The 6,393-nt window shown below is 40.5% G+C and overlaps 1 long non-coding RNA gene across 1 annotated transcript; it reads right to left on the bottom strand.

The window, feature by feature from the left end:
- Nucleotides 1–523: 523 nt before the first annotated feature.
- On the bottom strand, nucleotides 524–5,160 carry LOC137225776 (uncharacterized). The gene is made up of 3 exons (XR_010944022.1): nucleotides 5,010–5,160; nucleotides 3,879–3,930; nucleotides 524–595 (listed from the first exon to the last, which is right to left on the bottom strand). It is a non-coding gene; the product is annotated as an uncharacterized lncRNA (long non-coding RNA).
- Nucleotides 5,161–6,393: the final 1,233 nt, after the last annotated feature.

Raw genomic sequence — 6,393 nt, forward strand, 5'->3', positions numbered from 1 at the left:
CTGTTAACCCCTGCCCTCATGGGAAACAACTTTACCAACTAGGATTCAGTGCTTATATACATTTCTTTTTGCCTTTCATTTTAGTTTTCACTCATTTCCAAAGTTAGTTAGGTCAGCCCTTTTATCTCCATCCCTTTCAGTTAGGTCACTTCATACATTTGTAATACAGACAGATTCCTTTGTCATAGTCTGCAATCCATTCTGGGATCTCCGATCTCATAAATAACTTTATAATTTGTGTACGTTGCTTCCCTCTTTTTGCCATAAAGTTCTATAGGTTTTGACAAATGCATAGTGATGTACCCCATAGCAGTATCATACAGAATAGTTTCAAAAAAACTCCCTGTGCTTCATTTATTCAATACTCCCCTCGTCCAAACCTCTGGCAACCACTGATCTGTTTGATGTCTCTACAGTTTTGTTTTTTCCATAGCATCATATAAATAGAGTCACACAATATGCAGACTTTTCAGACAGGCTTATTTCACTTATCATATTTAAGATTTATCCATGTTTTTTCATGGCTTGATGGTTCATTCTTTTTATCACTAAATAGTATTCCATTGTATGGATGTTGCACAGTTTATCCATTCACCTATCGAAAGATATATTGATTACTTCCAGTTTTGGAAAATTATGAATAAAGCTGTAATAAATATTTGCATGTGGGGTTTGTGTGAATCCATATTTTCAAGTCAATGGAGTAAACACCTAGGAACCTGATTGTTGGATCATATGTAAGACTATGTTTGGCTTTGTGAGGAATTGATGAGCTGTCTTTCTAAGTGTACCATTTTGTATTACCACCAGCAATGAATGAGAGTTCCTGTCGCTCAGCATCCTTGCCAGCAATTGGTATTGTTAGTTTTTTGGATTTAAGCTATTCCAACAAATATGTAGGGGCATCTTGTTGTTTTAATTTGCATTTCCCTAATGACAAATAATGTTGAGCATCCTTTCATATGCTTATTTCCATCTGTATCTCTTCTTTTGGGTTGTAACTATTCAGATCTTTGCTCATTTTTTAAATTTTAAAAAAAATTTTACTGTAATAACAGCACGAGATCTACCCTCTCAACAAAATTTTAAGTGCACCATACTGTATTGTTGACTATAGGTACAAAGATATACAGCAGACCCCTAGAACTTATTCATTTGCTTAACTGAAACTTTATGCCCATTGATTAGTAACTCCCCATTTCCCCCTGGAAACTCCCCCACCAGCCCCTGGAAACCATGAATCCACTCTTTGATTTTATGAATTTTACTATTTTTGATACTTCATATAAGTAGAATCAGGCAGTGTTTGTCTTTCTGTGACTTTCACTTATGTCCTCAAAGTTCATCCATGTTATTGGATATTGCACAGTTTCCTTCTTTTTTAAGCCTGAATAGTATTCCTTTGAATGAATGTATCACATTTTCTTTGTCTATTTATTTGTCAATGGACTGTTAGATCGTTCCCCCATCTTGGCTACTGTCAATAGTGCTGTAATGAATATGGTAGTGCTAATATCTCTTGGAGCCCTTGACTTCAATTCTTTTGGAAAAATACCCAGAAGTAGGATTGCTGGATCACATGGTGGTTGTATTTTTCAATTTTTCAGGGACGTCCATATTGTTTTCCACAGCAGCTACGCCATTTTGCATTCCCACCAACAGTGTGCAAGTGTTCCAATTTCTCCATAGCCTCACCAATGCTTGTTGTCTTTAATCGGATTATTTGTTTTCTTATTGTTTAGTTTTAGGAGTTTTTGTTATGTTTTGCATACATGTCCTTTATCCAATGTATGATTTGCAAATATTTTGTCCTTTTACCCTCTTGACAGTGTCTTTTGTAGTATTTACTCCTTTAATCTGTCTTTTTTTCATTCAACAATATGTCATTAACATTTTGCTATATTATTCTTTCATAACATCACTTTTTAAAAGTTACAAATTATTCCATTATAATACATGTATCATACAATGTATTATTGTTGGATAAATATTTAGATGGCTTCCAGCTTTTCATTCCTATACCACCAAAGAAACAGTGATGGATATTCTTGTAACTAAATATTCTCTAAATATTTACTTAGAATAAATTGCTTTAAGTTAAACTTGTATATCTAAAGGTATCAAGACTTTTAAAAAATGTTAAAGACTTTTGCTGTAACAAATCCTCTTTTTTCTTGAGCTTCCATGCTTATGCAACATTTCATTCCCTCTTTAGGTCAGGGTCAGAGGTAGGACACAGTGCGTTTTGATGTATCATGTTCGATAATTAGTAAAATACATAGATCTGAAACGTCAGAAGTATTCAGCCTCAGATGAGAGCTTCATCCTAGACTTTACTAGACTGATACCCTCTCTTTTGTTTCAGTTTGCATTCAAAACCTTAATTAAGGCCTCATGTCCTCTAGGAAACCTGCCTATTTATCCTCCTGTGTCAGTGATGGCTCAAGGTGAAGGTGTTCGGTGACGGTGCATGCAATCCGGATGGTGTATGTCTCTCCAGTTACTTAGATTGTAGAGCAATTCAGGGTCCCTTGGGGGACCGGTCGTGGCCCCTTTGTCTCAACATTGCTTTCCATCCTTTCTCAAGCTGGATTAATGTTCCTTCACTGTGTTCCCATGACATTCAATCTTAGCATGTATTTTTTTTTAAATGTTTCTGCCTCTTTCTGAGATTTTGAATGTCTTAAACTGAACTACTTAAAAATCTTATTTTTTGTATTTTAAAGACACAGTCAATAGAAACAGATGTTTTGGGAAATATTATAACATCCCCAAGAGCTGTGACAAAGCAGGCTTGTGCAGCCCTCTCTGGGAGTGAAAGAATCACTGAGGTTTCTTCTTTGTTTGTGCGCATCAAATGTTGCCTATAAACTCCTACTCCGCAGCAGCGTGGACCCAGACTTTTGAGTAGCAGGGAGAGGAAGCTGTAGCAGGAACTGGGCTCACTGGCCCAGCTCTTATTTTAGCTTTTTAGGTTTGGCTTTGTGCTGCCAGACGCTGCTGCTAACCTCTGGCCAACAGTAGTTTTGACAAATACGGAGACTGTTAGTCAAAGGAGCTCTGTCTCCCTGAGAATGTGTAGCGACACTTTTAACTCAGAGCCGTGTCAGCTGAAACAGATCTTGTGCTTTAACAGTACCTTGGATCTTTGGGAGAATAAACCAGTCATGGCTTTACAGGCCTTTTAGGGAAAGCTACTGCTGCATTGCGTGCTCTTGGCGCTTGGGAATGCACAGCGGTGCTGGATGCCAAGAATATCAACAGCCGGAACAATATGTTCAGCGTTTAGGAACTACAGCTGGATCTAGCAAATGTCTGACTCTGTGGCCAAAGATATTTCCTCTGCACATTTTACCCTCCTAAGTAATGCAGAACCGGAGGCCCTAACATATGGCTCCAGCCCCACACAATTTTGGAAATAGGCTAATTGAGAGGCATTTCTATTGACTTCACCTGTGTTTCTCTTGTGTCTTTCACTAAAGATATTTGAAGGTAGAGGCTCATGTCTAAACTGCTGTGTAGATCCTGACACTCTGCATGTAATGCCATGAACTCAGAGACCTTGCTGGTGAGACAAAGAAAATGCTGTGACCAGACAAGCAGGTGTTATCAACTTGAGGTTTAAAATTGACCTAACCTTTGGATTCGGAGAAATCTCTTCCCTTGCTCCTCCCCTACCCACTTGTTTTCTTTAAGTATACATAGCCACAGAAACACGCTTCCAAAGTTTGGAATTAGCTGTTTTATCTAGGACTTTTTTGGATATCATTCTAATATTAGTGGTAAGAATATACAGTGGTTATTTGTAATTTTTAAATGTGGATGAAAGGGAATTTTCTAGGCCAGTATGGTTGCAACTCTTAAAAGTTGTCACTTACCATGTTTTCACTTTTTTTCCCTCACGCATCCTGTCTGAGACCTTCGGAACTCCTATATCAAGAGAACATAGAAGAAGTGGGCCAGAAAGAGTGAAAATGATATTCCAACAAAGTCACTGTTCCCATCTTCTCCTCCATCTTTCAGCTCCTGTTACTGGGGGAGAGGAAGGAAGTAACCCAAAGTGGATTTAATTTGCACTGTCTATAAAGCACCTGCTCCTTCCCCGGCACTTTGCATGCATCATCTTACTTAACTCCATGACAATTTAGCAAAGCGGATATCATTGTTCCCATTTTACAGATAGGAAAACAAAAGGGCTAAGAGAGTAAGTGACTTGTTCAAAGTCAGTCACAGAGTTACGGCAGGTATTTGAGCCCGGTGCTGTCTGTGTAGAGCCCATGAGATTGCTCCTTACCTATATTGTGCTAAGTCTTTTTGGCTGCAATCAGGTAAGCAGAGAACCTTGGTTTTGGCTGCAGGTCATAATCACAGGCAAGCATTATGGAGAAAACAACTTTCTGAGAGCTGAATTTGCATAAACAAATTCATGGCAACCACAGCCCGGAAGACATGGCAACCACAGCCCGGAACACAAGGCCCAGGTAGGACCCAAGAAATTTCAAAGAAGACATGGCAACCACAGCCCGGAAGACAAGGCCCAGGTAGGACCCAAGAAATTTCAAAGAAGACATGGCAACCACAGCCCGGAAGACAAGGCCCAGCTAGGACCCAAGAAATTTCAAAGAAAGCAGTGAAGAATCGGTAGGAGTCCCCTAACTAGCAACTACTGGTGGGGCAGAACTTCCTCACTCCTTCCCCTCCAATAAATAAGCAAACTTGAACTTCATACCAGCTTTCTCTTTGGTAGCTGCTGCAAACCAATAAGCTTTGAGGATCTGTGCTTCCCACCGGACAGGAAAGAGTCTTTGAGGATGACTAGGAAGGTAAGGAAGAGAGGAAAGGAAGAGGAATCTGTGTGCAAGGACATTCATACCATCTTTAAAGAAAGGAGAGTTCAAAGGAAACACACCCAACATGGAAAAGAGAGATGAGAAATGACTAATACTTTTTTAAAGTATCAACCTAAAATTTTACATAGACAGGGCTGAATATCTTGTTTTAAAAATTACCATCTCTTGGGCTTCCCTGGTGGCGCAGTGGTTGAGAGTCCGCCTGCCGATGCAGGGGACACGGGTTCGTGCCCCGGTCCGGGAAGATCCCACATGCTGCGGAGCGGCTGGGCCCGTGAGCCTGCGCGTCCGGAGCCTGTGCTCCACAATGGGAGAGGCAACAACAGTGAGAGGCCTGCGTACTGCAAAAAAAAAAAAAAAAATTACCATCTCTTTCCTAATAGCAACCCCACAATAATCACTCTCATTGGAAAGAAACTGCAGAAGGAAGCATAGAAAAATGGTGGAAGCACAGAGGAACAGGGGAACACAAAGTGATGCATCATCCCTTCCCAACTGCAAATTTAATTACCTTCAGGATGACAAGATGGCCAGACTGATTCAGTAGACTCTTAGGATTTTTTCTCACTGCTCTCAGTCCTAAGTCTGTTTTCTGGGTTTGTGTATATTTGTAGGGAAATGAAGTACCAGTTAAATCTCTTGTTACTCTCATCCTGTAGCAAAAATTGTGGGTGTGGCAAAGACTTTTATTTGCCACAAATTTTATTCCTGGTTGTTGCCCTTCCTCCAAGACCTCTTTTCCACTAAGTACCGCTAATATATGCAGACCACTGCATTGCATCACCCACTAATTCACTAACCACCATTTATGGCACCTCTAATGCATCAGACATTGGGGATATAAAAACAAACAACACAGTCCATGCTCTCAAGGAGCTCATGTTTAGAAAAGAAGAGAGACAACTGAACAAATAATCACTGTATAAAAGTTCCATAGTCAAAGGCTGTACAAGGTATGATGAGCACATCTTGCACAAATAAATGTCTCCAGGGAGAGAACATTTCTTACGTTTTCTGTTAGAAAGGAAATTTCCCGTGTTAAAAAAAACCATGTTGGTGTCATTCAAATTATTAACCCCAAATTAATCAGTCCCTAGTTGTTGGTGTCCTGTAGCTAGAAAAGCTTTAATTCTCCAGTGAGTACTGATGTTAGGGGGACCACTGACTGAAACCGCCTACCCTGGCCAGGCACAATAGTGACCACTTGCATGAGTTATCTTAAACAGGAGGTCCTGGTAAGGAATGCGGAACTAACAAGCTGCCACCAACCGGAAGAAATTGGGAAAGGTCTAAAGGAGAGAAGACGCCAGTCCATATGTCCTACCAACCTCCCAGAATCCTCCTTGCTGGAATCCATCTTGGCTGAGTGGCTCACCACCAGGAAGGACCCTGAGTCAGAATGATTGACCAGAGACAACCCGGAAACTAACCCCATCATCATAAAACCAGAGGCTGTGAGCCACATGGCAGAGCTGTCCTCCTGGGTTCCGTAACCCTGCTGCTCGCTGCCCGGGCACCCCTTCCCAATAAGGTCTCTTACTTT

This window comes from Pseudorca crassidens, chromosome 6, assembly GCF_039906515.1.
Source record: "Pseudorca crassidens isolate mPseCra1 chromosome 6, mPseCra1.hap1, whole genome shotgun sequence".
Classification (NCBI taxonomy): Eukaryota; Metazoa; Chordata; class Mammalia; order Artiodactyla; family Delphinidae; genus Pseudorca; species Pseudorca crassidens.